General features: G+C 40.2%; 1 protein-coding gene and 1 long non-coding RNA gene across 30 annotated transcripts in view; one reads left to right on the top strand and one right to left on the bottom strand.

The window, feature by feature from the left end:
- The window catches only part of Clock (clock circadian regulator), an 84,126-nt gene that overhangs the window by 14,759 nt on the left and 52,849 nt on the right, over positions 1 to 16,518 (top strand). For 11 of the 29 annotated variants that reach the window (XM_063273557.1, XM_039092379.2, XM_017599364.3 and 8 more), the window contains one exon: positions 13,764 to 13,843. The gene's annotated coding sequence lies outside the window, so the exon portion shown is untranslated. Of the gene's footprint in view, positions 1 to 10,581; positions 10,831 to 11,737; positions 11,775 to 13,760; positions 13,844 to 16,518 lie in introns of those variants that run through there. The other 18 variants (XM_039092380.2, XM_039092373.2, XM_039092376.2 and 15 more) reach the window with 4 other exon arrangements.
- LOC134481741 (uncharacterized) overlaps positions 3,176 to 16,518 on the bottom strand; it is a 31,678-nt gene continuing 18,335 nt past the window's right edge. The window contains exon 3 of the long non-coding RNA XR_010057507.1: positions 3,176 to 5,383. This is a non-coding gene — a long non-coding RNA (uncharacterized LOC134481741). The remainder of the gene's footprint in view (positions 5,384 to 16,518) is intronic.

The raw sequence follows: 16,518 nt of genomic DNA on the forward strand, positions 1-16,518 counted from the left end.
CCAGAGGCAGGGGAGAAAAGGTGGTAAATAGGACAAGGGGATGTGGGCCTGCTTAGAAGGAGTTCTCTGGGGCAGTTCCAGTCTCTGTTGTCAGGTACCAGCAGTCCAGTTCAGTAGTGTCAAGATATCAGAAGTCCAGTTCACCAGCAGGATTCAGCACTGGTGTTTCCATCCAGCAAGCAGAAACAGCCAGGTCTCTGCTGAATCAGCATGAGTCAGCGGCAGCAACCAGAACCACCGGAATACCAGGCGAAGCTCTCTGCCATGCCTCTCTCACTGAAGTAACACTCAGTGGAGACGTGAGACCAGTGAAGCATTGCATGGCACGCAGTACAACCGCTCTGACACTGTAGAGTCCTACCTATACTCTCCAAAATCACGTGTCCTCTCATGAGTCTTGCTTCACGTGACACAGTGAGATATTTCCACTTCATATTGTGTTACTGTACCTTTTCTTCTTGTTACCTGTGGCTCAGGCTTCCTCTTTTAAAGTTGAAACCAGCTTGCAGATTTCCTTGACCACAGTCTATATTAGGAATTATGTTTGACGGCATGATCTCAGTACTCACATTCGTTTTCAAACCTGTGTCTGTATTTAGGAAATAAGCCTTACTCTTACTAGATGACTTATGTTGCCCCCACTACCACTTTTGTTTCATTTCCTAGTCTGTAGCTTTTCCTTCATACTTTCTTACCCTATAAATGCCATCATTTATTTTATACTATTCTTTTTTTAATTAGCTTTATATTCTGATTGCAGCCCCCTTTCCCGCCTCCCCTCCACACACTCAAACCCTTCCTCTCAGTACCCTCTCCCCTTTGTCTACAAAGAAGAGGCAGCCCCTCATGGGCACTGACCCACCCTGGCACATCTAATTGCAGCAAGACTAGGTGCATCCTCTCCCATGGAGGCCAGACAAGGCAGCCCACCTAGGGGAAGGGGATCCAGCAGCAGGCAACAGAGTTATAGACAACCCCTGCCCCAATTGTCAGGGGACCCACATGAAGACCAAGCTATACATTTGGGGTCTAGGTCCAGCTTATGCATGCTGTTTGTTTGGTGGTATAGTCTCTGTGAGCCCCCTCAGGCCCAGGTTAGTTGATTCTATGTCTTCTTGTGTGTCCTTGACCCCTCTTCCTCCCTCAATCCCCGCCACCCTCAACTCTTCCACAAGATTTCCTGAGCTCTGCCTAGTGTTTGGCTGTGGGTCTCTGCATCTGTCCACCAGCTGCTGAATGAAGCCTCTCAGGAGACAGTCATGTTAGGCTCCTGTCCGCACGTAGAGGAGAGGAATTAATAGTGTCAGGAGTTGGCTGTCTCCCATGGGATGGCTCTCAAGTTGGGCCAGTCATTGGTTGGCCATTCCCTTGATCTCTGCTCTATCTTTATCTCTGCATATTTTGTAGGCAGGATGGATTTTGAGTGGAAGGTTTTATGGGTGAGTTGGTGTCCCCTTCCTTCCACTGGATTTCCATCTGGCTGCAGGAGGTGGTCACTTTGGTTTCCATTTCCCAGCTGCTAGCAGTCTCAGCTAGGGTCATCCCCATAGACTCCTGGGAGCCTCCCATGTCCCAGGTCATATTCCAGAGATGCCCCCCTCTCCCACACTGATTTCTCTTCTCCCAGCCCTATCTCCCTCACCCCACTTCTGCTTTTCCCACATTCCTACCCCCATTCCCCTCCCATCCTCTATTTCCACTTACTTGCTTTCCTCCATCTGCCCCCAGTGTCCATTTTATTTCCCCTTCTGAGTGAGATTCAAGCCTCCTTCAAGTGCTTCTCGGCCATTAGAGATTCCTCTGTTGAGAATTCTCTGTTTAGCTCTGTATCACATTGGTTATTTGGTTTGTTGTTATTTATTATTATTATTATTATTTTGTTATGTTGTTATTTTGTTTGGTTTCTTGACTCTTAAGAGTCTTTTGTGGAACAACAGCTTTCAGTTTTGATGAAGTCTAGTTTACCAGTTTTTGTTTGTGGATCATGTATTTATATTTGAAGTCGTGCTGAAGAACTACACCAAGTTTTGGGTCCCTATGATTTTCCCTGTTAGAGATCAGTGGTCTGTATTTAAATACATGATATATCTGGAGGCTGGAGAGACAGTTCAGTGGCTGAGAACACTCCCTGTTCTTCCAAAGGTCTGGGGTTTAGTGTCCAGCACTTACTTTGAGTGGCTTATTCCTCTCTGCATCCAGCTCCAGGGGTGATTTTCCTGGTATGTACACAGCTTCCCCCCACCCCCATGCAACCTTAATGCCACCCCCAATATACCTTTAAACATAGATGTATTTTGAGTTTCTTGTATAAAGGTTGAAGATCAGGTAAGGGGTCTCTTGATGGGTTTCTTTTATTTGCCTGTGGTCTTATGCCAGATTTTCTCTAGTACTAATGTTGAAAGTTTTTTCTTTCTCCCCTAGGCTGCTTTTGTTCCTTTTCAGTACTCTTGTCCGCTTTTGTGTCAGGCTTAATTTATCTTACTGTATTTTCTCTGCCAATCCCACACAGGCTTGATTTACTGCAGCAACACTTGAAATCAAGTTGGAGTGACTTCTGACACTTACTCTTTTTTTCAAAATTGAATTTAGCTAACTTGTGTCTTTCCATTTAAATTTTGGAATCCTGTGTATATCTAAAAATATACCTTATTGGCATTTTGATAGGATTGTATTAAATTTACATACTACTCAGCTTTTTTTCTTTACATATTTTTGTAAAACCTTTGAAAATATGGGGCCAGAAAGATGGCTCAGTGGTTATCAGCAGTTGCTCAACTATCAGAGGGCCCCGACTGGGTCTCAACATCCACATTGTGAATGTGTAACTTTAATTCCAGGAGATCTGGCACCCTCTTCTGGCATCCGAAGGCACTGCACATTTCTGGTACACATACACATACAGGCAAAACATACATGTAAAAAATAAAATTGGAAATAATAAAACTTTTAATACCGAAGTCTTATTCATATTTTACTAATTATAACTAATTATTTGGTATTTTAAGAGATTATAAATCATGAATTTTTTATTGCTTTCTGTGTATAAAAATTATTACCTGTTTGTGTATATAATCATTAAAATTGTACTTAATAGACACCACATAGGGATGCTGTGAAGATTGAATATGTAAAGTACTCAAAACAATGCTTTGAACATAGTAAAGTCCTTGGTAACTACAAATTAGAAGTTGAAAATGTTGAGTTCCCCTCTCCTGTTTTTCTGCATGATGAGCCCCTGGGGCTCAGTTGATCAGTTTACCCACTTGCTGCAAGGCTGGCTATTCATCCAGGGCAGTGCTGACTCTCCCCAAAATTCCTCTCTAGGGACTTTGCTCAGAGCCTCTCTCCCAGTACACAGCTAATATCCTGTAGTCAAGGGTTGAGAGCCAGACGAGTTAGACTTTTAACCCTGTGTAACTGAGGGCAATTTGCTTCACATTCTCTTTTATTTCCTTAATTTCACTTTTCACTTTCTTTTCTTGCCTACCTCACCCCCCTACACACATACACACACACACACACACACACACACACACACACACACACACACACACCCAAAACTACCTTAGACTTCTTTAATCTTATATAAATATACAGATGCCATGTTCTCTCTGATGATTGGCTTTTGAATATACTGTTCGTCTCTGGACAAAACCATATTTTCTGTCTTTAACATAGTTCCTTTCTTTATCAGGCTTTAGAACCTGTCCATGTGTACATTAATGCCCATTCTGTAGGATACTTGGTGTTGCTGCCTTTGTATTGCTCTCCTGGTTTCTCTCTACACTGGGATAGGCCTTTGGCTTTTTAATGCATTTGAAGTCACCCTATACTGAAAGCCAGATACTGATGTGATCTGTATCTGGCACATTCATTGCTACATTCTCAATTGCTGGCAAACAGGAGCACCCTGCAATGTTCATTCTTTTTAAATAGTAGTAATGGAATCGGTGTTATACTTGGATCTGGTTAGCAACTGCTCTTGTTCATGTACTTTTCATTTGGGGTAAAACCTAGAAGCTGATCTGTCCAATGACAAGATCCACGCCCCTGGGAACCTCTGCAGTCACTGTGCTCCCTCTTAAGAGCTCGATGGACTTCACTCTGTGTCTTTAGTCTTCTCGGAGCTCAGAGGCATGCTTTTTTTCCCTCACTTGTAATATGGTGGGATTTCAATGTCCTCATGAACTTAGACCAAGGGGTTATAAACATATTTAGGGCATGGTCTGCTACTTTTCTTTGTAGATTTGAATTAAAATCTTTAAAATTTTCTTTTTTATATATAAGGAATGTGTATTAGTTTCCAATTGCTATAACAGACAACAATTTTTAAAGGAGGAAAGTTTTATTTGGCTCAGAGTTTTTACATGTTTTAATTCATGTTTTACAGTTTGTTTTGTTTCTATAGGTCTGTGGGGAGGCAGACCATCATGGCAGCAGGACTGTGTTGAGAAGGTGGCTTATGTGATGTAAGATAGGAAAACTCTGGGGAGAAGACCTATTTTCAGAGGCATATTCCCACTAACCTGTCTCTTCCAAGCAGGTCCCATCTCCTAATAGCCCATTTAGCTGTGGATTAATCCATTGATAAAGTTAGCATCCTCATGATGCAGTCAGTACCTGTCACTTACACCACTCACTGGGACCAAACCTCTGATACATGAGCCTTAGGAACCATTTATATCAACCTTATAGCAGAGTAAAAAATAAATGAAGTTCAATTTTTTTCTTTTTATCAATTTCTGAAACTGTCCCAATTCCCTCTCAAAAGTAAGAACTATAACTTTCTGTTTCCTGTGGCAGAGGGGTTTATTTGCAAATGGCTGTGTGGTAGAATAAGAATTATTTGTCAGGTTTTAGACTTACAGCAGAACAGTTACCAGGCCTTAAGGTTTTAACAGTTTACATGTAAATGGCTGTATCATTTGTACACTTTCTGTTTTTCCAGTGTGAAATAAGAACCAGTTACCTGGTGCAGCTTCAGTTCACGTCAGAGGTCTGCACACTGCCAAGTTTAGCATGCTAAATGCACATTTCTGAGACACATAAGCTAAGAGTAATGTTTACTTAAAAGCAAAACTCTTTAAGAATTCTAGATGTGATACATAAAAGATGAAATTGGGATTTCAGCGTTGACGACTTTACTGAGATGTAACCAACCGCTCTCGGTTTGTGTGGACTGTGTGGCTGCTTTAAGCTGTATACAGTGGTGGCAGCAGAGACTTTAGGACCATTCTTCTGGATTGTCTCTTACAGAGTAAGCGCATCTACCCTTTGCATTAGTTACTCAGAAAGAGCAGAACTCTAGTGTTTACCTCTGTTGTTCCTCTGGAGCACTTGATAGCGACTGCAGGCACATTGACCACTCTAAATCCAGTTCCTTCTTGGAAAACAGAAAAAAGCAAAATGAAAACAAAGCCCTATTTTCTTGTGACAGCAGGTGTTTGGGGGTTGGCTACATTATGCATTGTGCTGTTTTCTTCACCGCCATTGGTCTCCCACAACTAGCAATAACTTGGCACTTGATTGGACAGAGTATTAGTTGAATGAAAGAAAAAAAACTGGTTGGAGCCTTGTGTCTATCAGATAGGCACGATCACAGTAATACCAGCCTTCTTCAAGAGTTTGCTTTTGGAGATTTAAGGTAGCTCACTAGAGTAGCATTTTGATAAAAATAAATTTTCCTTAGCTCTGTTCTTTATAGAGCACTATCAACTCATTGACTAGATTTATTGGTATAATTAATTATATAACATTATTTTCTAAAATCTGTTGAAGGCAAGGTGAACTGCCTTTCTAAGAATTAATTAGCCTTTAAGAAACATAGAAGCTGGGGTTGGGGATTTAGCTCAGTGGTAAAGCGCTTGAGACCCTGGGTTCGGTCCTCAGCTCTAGGAAAAAAAAAAAAAAAGAAAATAACCAAGAAACATAGAAGCTACTTCATTGTTAAACCTTAGCACAGACATAGTCACACACACACACACACACACACACACACACATCCAGAGAGAGAGGAGAGAGTGCGCACTATTACTTGATAAGAAATTTGTATATATTTATGTAAGTTTTCTGAACTTCCCCTAACTCTCCACCAAACCTCATTTTATAATGAAACTTATCTACATAGTTTACTCAACAGTTCAACTTACAAAATCTTATTTTACAGAATATAAAGATTGTGTACAGGACTTTTAGTAAAGTAAAAATTGTTCCAGACTTTGAAAATGATTGGTTAAAAAAAAAAAGCAACAACAAAACACCACCAACAACAACCAATACTTATTTACCTGGGATTATAGCTCAGAATTAAAAGGGCTATAAACATTAAGAGAGAGTTACAGCTAAGAAGAAATGCTAGGAAATCTCAGACCTCTGGATGTTTGATCAGTGACTCAAAGATACTATGTAAAAATTGGTTGTGAAATGTGTAAAATAAAATTGACTGATGCAGAATACATAGACCTTCTGGACTGATAAGAAGTTAGAACTCGGGGGCTGGGGATTTAGCTCAGTGGTAGAGCGCTTACCTAGGAAGCGCAAGGCCCTGGGTTCGGTCCCCAGCTCCGAGAAAAAAAAAAAAAAAAAAAAAAAAAAGAAGTTAGAACTCTGGTTAGGAGACAGAAACCAAGCATGAAAACTATCCTGTAGGAGTCAGGCTGAGGAGGGAGTCAAAGCTGCCCTGCATGGGCAGGGGTGTGCGAGAAGAGGGGTACACTGAAGAGGCTTAGGACAGTTAGCAAGAACTCTGGAAAGATTTTTCTACTCTGAAACTCTTAGAATTATAGTTCTATTGCTGTGGTGGCAAAAAAAACAACAACAACAACAAAAAAAAACATTCAAAATGCTTTAGGAAAAATGTCTTTAGCCTAGAGAAGTGGAAAAGCTCCCTGGAAGCTGGCGTGTGATTTGAGAATCCTAAGAGAACACAGCTCTGTTTGTGTGTCTAAGCCCCAAGGGCCCAACCACATCCAAGCTCCTTGAGTCGAGAACAGATCTCTCACAAAGCAGAGAAGTGGCCTAAAGACAGTCCACAGCTCAAGCTGTGCATGTAGATGGCGACCCCAAACAGTAAAGCAGGAGCTTTGAAAGTGGAGTGCGCATGGGGACCACCACCCACAGAAGGCTAACGAGAACCTGCGGTCTAAGCTTCAAGTCATCCCAGAGGGCGTTACTGGAGCCTCGAGTCCCACGGCAGTGTTTGCAGGGTCTTGAATACAGTGCACATTTTCTTGACATACAAAGAAAAAGGAAAGCCATAAGAAGAACCACAAAATAGAGTGATAAGAAAGACCTTAAATAAGCCTTGAGTTAAAGCTAAGCACTGGATAAGAGTGGAAAATAGGATTTAGGGTTTGCTTCTATTTGAAAATGCCATGAAACTTAGAATATGAATGAAATGGAATTTCAGAATTGAAAAATAGTAACATGTGAAGTATAAATTCACTATACGGGTTCAGCATCATCGAGATGACAGGAAAGAGTAAGTGAACATGAAGGTTATCAGTGGACATCTCCAGACTGTGTTATGTACGTCAAGGTCAGCTTTCTAACATAGATTCATGTTGAGATCTGAGTCTGTCACAGCTTTCTGCTTACCAGGGTAGTGTGCAGTCTGCACACTCGCATGATCCTCACACAGTGCTTCTTAGTGGCTGCAAAGATCTGTGTGTGCAGCTTGATCCTCATCTGCCTGTCACATTACAGGTTCAGGGCAGCCTTGACTTGACATGGTCTCTTACTGAGTCACTCAGGATGAGGATAAAGTAAACTCACTCTCTCTCTCTCTCTCTCTCTCTCTCTCTCTCTCTCTCTCTTCCTTCCCTCCCCCTCCACACACACACACACACACACACACACACACACACACACACACGCACACACGCATGCACACACAGATGTAAAAGGCGTGATATGAAAAATAATCATATATGTAAATGGAGACAGATAATGTATGTAAGTCAGATTATAAATATTGTATCTTTTTTTAAAAGATTTATTTATTTTTATTTCATGTATATAAGTACACTGTCACTCTCTTCAGACACAACAGGAAAGGGCATCAGATCCCATTACAGAGAGTTGTGAGCCACCATGTGGTTGCTGGGGATTAAACTCAGGACCTCTGGAAGAGCATTCTGTGTCCTTAACTGCTGAACCATCTCTCCAGCCCTAAATCTTATATCTTAATGAGTTAATTTTATCTTAAGTACAAATAAGTGTAATAGTTATTTTAGTGAAAGGAAATATTTTATGACTTATGTTTTCTCAATAATCTGCAGTTCAGAGTGTTTATCTGAGTTAGTCAGATGGTCGTGAACTTGTTTGGCCTACTTAGTTGTGCAAAAGTGACTTGGCAATTAACTTAGGTTTTAATAATTCACGACAACTGTCCTTTTAAAAAATTAATTAATTTTACATCCCTACTAAAGTTTCGCCTCCCTCTTCTCTTTCCAGTCTTCTCCCTCCCTTTTCCCCTCCCCCCAAATCTACTCCTCTTCAGAAAAGGCCAGGCCTCCCATGGATGTCAACCAGCGGTGGCTATCACATTGCTGTAAGACTAGGCACCTCCTCTACTATTAAGGCTGGATGAGGCAACCCAGTGTGGGGAAAGGGTCTCAGAAGGAGGTAACAGAAGTCAGAGACAGCACCTGCTCTCACTGTGAGGAAACCCACAAGAACACCAAGCTACACAATTGAAAGGTGTAGAGGCCTAGGTCAGTCTCACGCAGGCTTCCTGGTTGATGGGTCAGTCTCTTTGAAGCCCTGTGAACCCAGGTTAGTTGAATCTGGGTCTTCTTCTTGTGTCTTTGACCTCCCCCGCTCCTACGATCCTTTCTCCCCCTCTTCTACAGGATTCCCCAAACTCTGTCCAGTGTTTGGCTGTGGGTCTCTGCATTTGTTTCTATCACGGTTGTCCTTTAGTGAAGTCAGTATACTTACTGCAAAAACCCCAGAACTATTCAAGCCCTGAAAAGGAGGTTATTTACTTTGGGTGACATTTTAAGCATAGTCTCATTGATAGGATAGATAAAGAGATATATTAATATTCATTATTACGTTCTTAAGTGTGTGTTGGTTTGTTTTAGCAGCTCTGTGAAAACGCTGTGTGCTGTGGTGCTTCTTTAACTTTCACTTGCAGCATGAAGGTGTGTGTGTGTTTCTTTCCTTATGCAGAGTGACTTAAGGACATTTTCATGCAAATGTGTAATGTACATTGAGTATATATGTATATATTACATGTTCACACACACACACACACACACACACACACTCTTGTCTGTGTCTCTCATGAGTAAGTTCTAAGCCTTGTACTTTTGTAGTATTGCAACAAAATCAGATTTCCTAACAGATCCCCTGAAGATTTGTGCCACTAATGAAAGGCTATGTTTTTAAGTTTGTACAGTTTTTTTCCTCTCTCATTTTTTGGAAACCTACCTAAGAGATTCACACATATTTGGCTTTTTAAGTTAATGGACTTTAAAAAACAAAACCTGTGGTTTTAGTTCTGTTTCGATATCTGTTAGCCATACTTTGACTCACATCACATCGTTATTAATGTGCATCTAGAAATTATGTCATTTTTAACATGGTATAGTAATGAAGTCATTTTATAGAAAATAGGTTCTCATATTTATTTGAACACTATACAAACAGAGCTTAGATGATATTTATAGAAATGCATCAATTGAATTAAAATGGTCTTATGTTTTATTAAGAGAACTTGATACTATTTTTTTAGTTTTGTTTAATAATATCTTAGAAATTATTGCTTCTCTAACATTGGGTAAGCCATAGCTATAGTGTCACAGAGCCAGAAGCCTCTGTGGCACCACTTCAGGACTTGATTCATAAACTGGCTCGGAATGTGGTTTTAAAGAGTGTTGTGGTTACTAGTTAAACTTAAGCACTATTTTTGATTAATGTTTGCATCAGCAAATAAAATGCTTATGGCACCAAATTTAACAAACTGAATTCTAAAGTAGGCCATGAATCTGTAGTCTGTTGGGTTAGGAAAATACAGTTTTAATCTCTAAATTACTATAGAAAGTTTATAGTTTTAGTCTTTAACTTGTTTTTTTTTTTCCGGCTCTTTATTAATTAGTATTAATTAAATCAAGTTAAAAGAATTCCACCCTATAAACAATGCGAATAATACACAAGAAAGTAACTTTTGTTTTTTCTGGAATAAATAATATATATTTTATCTTCTTTCTTACATGTAGGTAGAGATGTAGTATTAGACACTTAATGTATAATAGGATCAAAAGAACACTTTTCTATTAGAAGAATGCATGTTTTTACATTATGGAGGAAATTTTAGAATATACTGAAGAGAATGTGAAAACCATTATTCATTAAATCTCTCTGAAGCCATCATAGCCTGTAGCCTGTTTGTAGGTCTTGATGTCACTATAAGTACAATTGGACATAGAATACTCACCTAGCTTTGTTTTAAGTATTATTGCAATGAGCATAACACTTTGAATGCCTCTCTGATTGCTTATTTCCCAAAATGAAGTTATTGGGTCAAAAGACCTATATCAAACTGTTTATGTATCTCAAGCGTCCCTTCCTTTACAGGTCAGTCTGGTGTGGAGATCAGGCTTTGTAGCTGAGGGAAGATGACTTTTAAACTCCCACCTCTGCCTTCCTTCCTGAGTGCTGGAATTACAAACATGTGTCTTCATGCCTGGATTATTTGGTGTCACTAAACCAGGGTTTCATGCTTGATAGGCAAGCACTCTGCCAGCTCAGCCACATCTCTCATTTAAGAAGAGCGAATTCCTGTCTGGGGCTGTAGCTCTTCAGGAGCCCTGAGGAGAAAGCCAGGTCAGCAGAACTTGAGGTGGATGGTGACACTGCACACATAGTAGGGAAGTAGATGGGGAGAAAGCCCTTTGCTCAGCTGCCTTTGTTCATCCTTTGTGTACAGCCGAGTTCGGGCCCAGGGAGTGGTGCTACTCATACCACAGTGGGTCTTAGTACCTAGTCAAACAAATGTAGATTCCCTCCCTGGCTTAGCGGGGCTTCCCTCCTGGGTGTGGCTGCACCCTCTGAAGGTCACAGACTGCAGGTTCAGACGTCCGAGCATTGTCGTATTGGACTTTCCGTTGTATTTTCTGTCTCCCTTTGGAGTTTTGTTAGGCAGATCTGTAAAGGAGGCAGTGCTGATGAGCACAATAAAGAGGATGCTAATTTTAAAGAAAGATGCCCACAGGTTCCTGATGCTCACCTAGGTTCTTTGGAAGAGTTTGAGGAGAAAAGAGGTCAACTCTTCAGGGTTTGATAGAATCAGTGAAGCAGTTTGGGTCTTGGTTTTTCTTAGTGAGCCGTTTTTCATCATTGGATCAGTGCATTTATATGTCCATTTATTTATATGTTTTGAGTCTCTTCATGTGTGAGTCTTGATAGATTGTGTATTTGTAGCAGTTTATCTGTTTTCTGTTTGTCTTGTTTGGTGGCGCAGTCCTGTTTCTGTGGCTTCAGTTGAATTTTCTATTTCTCATTTGATTTATTTGAATCTATGTAATAGAATTGAAGGTCTAACAATTTAGTTGACATATGTTTTTAAAGGCCTAGCTGTTTTTGGTTTTGGCGGTGAGTCTTATGTATTTGATATATGTTTTTAAAGGCCTAGCTGTTTTGATTTTGGGGTGGATCTTATTCTGATTGGTCTTATTTCCTTCCATCTGTAGACTGTGGACTTGATCGAGGTTTCTTAATTTTCATTTTTCAGAGCTGGTTGTTAGACCCAAGGCTGAGAACATATCAAGGCAAGTGCCCATCACAGAGCCGTGCTCTGGTGTGGTGGTTTTATTGTGGGTATTTAAATGCTGCTCTAAATCGCTAGACCCATGTATTTTCATGTCTTGTTTGTCTCAGAATACATGATAATTGCCCTCTGGATTTGGTCGTTGTTAGCCTTTGGTTTTGTAATAGTGTACTGTTAAGTTTGCACATTTATAAATCTCTGCTTTTATTTTATTGTGATTAGAAAGCATTCTTCAGACTTAAGTTTGTTAAAACTTGTCTTATGATCTAACATGTGACCTGTTGTACAGATTTTCTCAGTATATTTGAGAATAGTGTACATTCTGTGGCCTTTGCATGAAATATTCTTTCGTCTATATAGAAGACGTTTGGTCTATAATGTAATCTCCTTCTATTTTCAGCAGGATGCTCTGTCTGTTGTTTTATCTCCCTTCACTCTGTTTCCTATATTTGGATGCTTATTGGTGGACGTATGCATTTGTACTTGCTGTAGCCTTTGAGTGACATGCCATGTGCATATTGCGTGTGCGTGAGCACACACATATCTCATGATAGGATTTCACGTCTTCTATTTTGTATAGTGTCAGGATGAGCACCTGTGCTCTGTGTGGAGCCCTTTGGTTGTAGCTGTGTGTACCTTTAAATCTAAAGTGAGTCTTACTGGTACTGTATGCTTGTATCTTATTTATTTGGAGCCCATTCAGCTTCTCCCTTTCACTTGAGAACATAATTCTTAAAATTAGTATAATTTCTTGTTTTCCAGCTCTCTAGCTCTCATCCTCCTCTTCCCTTGCTGGTTTTCTCTGCATTTATAATTTTCTTTTGTAATTATTGTGCTCTCACTGTTTTTGTTTTTGTTTTTGTGTATAGGTAGAAATACTTGTTGTTGCCCTGGGTATTACATAAAATGTAACAATCTCTTTAAGCTGAAAACTTGAATTGCGTGCAGAAATTTGAGTCATTTACTCTTTCTCCTACTTTATGTTCCTGATGTTACCCCTTACGTTTATTTATATTGTATGTTCATTAGAATGCTTGTATAATTTTAAAAAACACTTGTGGTTCAATTTCTGTAGAGAATTAAAAGTAATTCATTTGCTTTTTTTCTTTGTTCTTTTTTCCCTTCTTTTATAAAAATTAGACTTTTTTTCATATTATATATTATGATTTTCTATCCCTCAGCTTCTCTGAGATACACACACACACACACACCCCTTCCTTCCTATTAGAATCCATACCCTTTTTGCAAACAGGCATCTAAAGAATAATGATACATAAGATAAAACAGGGGTTGGGGATTTAGCTCAGTGGTAGAGCGCTTGCCTAGGAAGCGCAAGGCCCTGGGTTCGGTCCCCAGCTCCGAAAAAAAAAAAAAAAAAAAAAAGATAAAACAAAAACAAAGCGGATAGAACAAAACAAACAAACAGAAGAAAAATAGCCAAAGAAAAAGCACAAGATACACATGAAGACACAGAGACACACGTGTTTATACACACAAGAATCCTCTAAAACCAACAAACTAGAAGCCATAATATATATGCACAAGACCTATAAGATTAAAAGAAAGTCTTATCAAAACTTTATGAGACAGAGAACCTTCAAAAATGCCACAAGTTTATTCTGTGTTGGCCATCTTCTGCTTGGCATGAGGCCTACCCTTAAGGAGTGGTTTGGAGAGGACTGATTTTCCATTATGACTAGTTAATAGACTGGACTTGGCTTCTGGGTCAAGGAAGGGGTAGGGGATGCGTCCACTTCTTTAAGCTCTAGGACCTCATCTGAACAGACTTGTATTTGATTTTCTCCTAGGTCTCTGGCCTTGTTTGTAGTTTTAAAACTATTTTCTTTTTATGTAATTGGTTTATAGAATTTAAATTTTATTATACATTTTTGTTACAAAGTTCTAAATTTTGCTAAATTAGTTAAAATGTTTTTCTGATAAAATTGTATATAAGTGGGATAAAGTTAACATTTCTTCTTTTTAAAAGCAGGGTTCTGATTGTCCTAAGAAGAAGGCCTTAAGGTTCGTGGGTTTTGGAGAATCCGTTCTGCAGACACAGAAAGTGAAAAGGTAAAGGCAGCCATAGAGCTACATTGCTTTGATCTTATCCCAGGACAGCGTGTGAAAGGACCTGGAACGACCTGCCATCCTTATCTGCGGAAAGCATTATTTAAAACGTGTTGCTGCTGTGTTAACTCAGACCATTTGCTGTTCAGGAGTTACTGTCTGTGTTAGGTTAATTAACGGTTACATGGTGAATAATAGGAGAAGAGCTATCCATGTCTCAGGAAGATACTATCAAGAGAAGTAAAATGGATACTAGATATGGATGATGACTTTCATCAGTAGTGGAGAGAAGACTGTGTTGAGAAGTCGTTTCAGTTGCGTATGAAACGGCAGGTCTAAGCCATGTAGCTCTGAAAGAGAACAGACGCTGCATTGGCAGAGGGGACAGGAATGACTGGGAGGCTTGAAGAACAGGATATAAATGTGGCTGCTGGAGTGTGCATGTCCTAGGAGGTGCAGAGCATACGTGAAGATCGGCTTGCAAAAGAAAATGAGTAGAACAGATGGCTGAGGAAAGTCAGGGGCTCTCACTGAACGTATTATATTTTGCAGTGAAAACCTGTAGAGTATGGTGACTGGAGAGAAGGCTCACTGCGCAGAGTGCTTGCTATACAAACATGAGGCCCAACCCGAGTTCAGATCCCTGGCTCCCACATGAAAAAAGCTGTTGTGGCATTGTGTACCTGTAACCCCAGCACTAAGGCACGGAGACAGGTGGATCCCCAAAACTCCCTGGTTTACACACAGGCATGTATGTGCAGGTACATGTGCATACACATAATGTACATGCACTATATGCACATAGGCATCTACACAAGCTATAGATAAGTCAGAAAGGCACTGTGATACAAAGTGTGGTGGCACAGGTCTTTTTGGGAGGCAGAGATAGAGGATCCAAAATTTGAGGACAGCCTGGGCCATGTGATAACTTGTCACTAAAAAAGAAAGAAAGAAAAAAAGGCAGTATGTATTTAAGGCTCTGAAATTAGAAATCTTGATTAAGATAATAGATTAGGCATAAAGATTTGGCATAAAAAAGTACTTATAGGTTTGTATTCAGTTATCTAAGAAGTGTGTTCAGCCCTAGTACAGACTAAAGTTTATTATAGGAGAAGCAACAGTCGTTAAATTGAATAGAAAACCTAGAAAGGCTCTGTCCTGGAAGTTTAGGAAGAAATCATTGTCTGTACAGCAGTGATCGCTTACAGCACCTCCGCCGGGATCCTGTAGACTCAGGGAAGCAAGCCCTGCATGTAGCAGTGCAGTACTTGTGTTATAACTGGCAGTTTCAGTGGTGGTGAGTGTGAGGACTCCTAGACAGACGGCAGACAGTAGCCAGCGGACCTGCTACCTCGTCTCTGTGAATGGTGCCTGACACAGCTACTGAAAGACAGACCTCTTGATTATTATTTTGGATTGTGGTTCAATAGACTATAGTTATTTGCTTTTGGGTTTCTGGGCTCATTGAGAGATGGAACATTATGGCAGCAGGAACATGAAGCAGAGGAGGGAGCAGGAAACAGGAAGATGCCAGGACAAGGTACAGCAACCAGTATCTTGCCATCATTGACCTACTTTTGCCTCACCTCTTACCTTTTACCGCCTTCCAATAACACCTTCTTATATGGGTCTGTTAAATGACTAGTCTGCTTATCATGTCAGAGCCTGTAGGATTCAGGTGCCTCTGGCTCTGCCCTGCCTATACTTCCAGAGGCTGGCATCAGTAGTCGCTTAGATAAATGTTCTCAAGCTCTCACAGAGTCACCTAAGACCATCCTCCATATCAGACATTTATATAATGATTGATAACAGTAACAAAATTACATTTATGGTGTAGCAACAAAATAATTTTATGGGTGGGGGTCACCATAACATGAGAAGCTATATTAAAACGTTACAGGGTTAGGAAGGTTAAAAACCATTGTCTTAGATGTTTCTTAATCCAGTAAAGTTGACCAAGATTAACCAGTCACAGCTAAATAAAAATAAATAAATAAATAAGTTTGCAAATACTACTTCACAAGGACAAGAGAATGGGAGAAAAAAATAATAGCAACAAAAATTTTGCACCTTGAAAAGCAAAAGAAATGTAGTGAGTTTCTTATGCTAGAAGTAGGAGGTCTGAGAAACTACTTGTGACCAGAGAGCCTCTGAAGTTGTCGTGAATTGACAGCACTCTTTGATTTCTGGAAATCAAAATGATAGTGGTACTAAAACAGAGTAATTTGCTGCAGACATACTTAAAGATACCTTTAACTTTCTTTTTTTAATTTACATTTCAGATGTTATCCCCCCACCCAACCACCCACTCCTTCCCACCTCCCAGCCCTGATATTCCTTTATACTGGGGATTCTAGCCTTGGCAGGACCAAGGGCTATTCACTCTGGCACCCCAACAAGGCCATTCGCTGCTACATACGCAGCTGGAGCCATGGGTCTGTCCATGTGTACTCTTTAGGTAGTGGTTTAGTCCCTGGGAGCTCTGGTTGGTTGGCATTGTTGTTCTTATGGGGTTACAAGTACCTTCAGCTCCTTCAGTCCTTTCTTTAAGTCCTCCAGTGGGGACCCCGTTCTCCGTTCAGTGATTGTCTGTGAGCATTCACCTCTGAATTTGTCATGCTTTGGCAGAGCCTCTCAGGAGACAGCTATATCAGGCTCCTGTCAGCATGTACTGCTTG

This window comes from Rattus norvegicus, chromosome 14 (genome assembly GCF_036323735.1).
Source record: "Rattus norvegicus strain BN/NHsdMcwi chromosome 14, GRCr8, whole genome shotgun sequence".
NCBI lineage: Eukaryota > Metazoa > Chordata > Mammalia > Rodentia > Muridae > Rattus > Rattus norvegicus.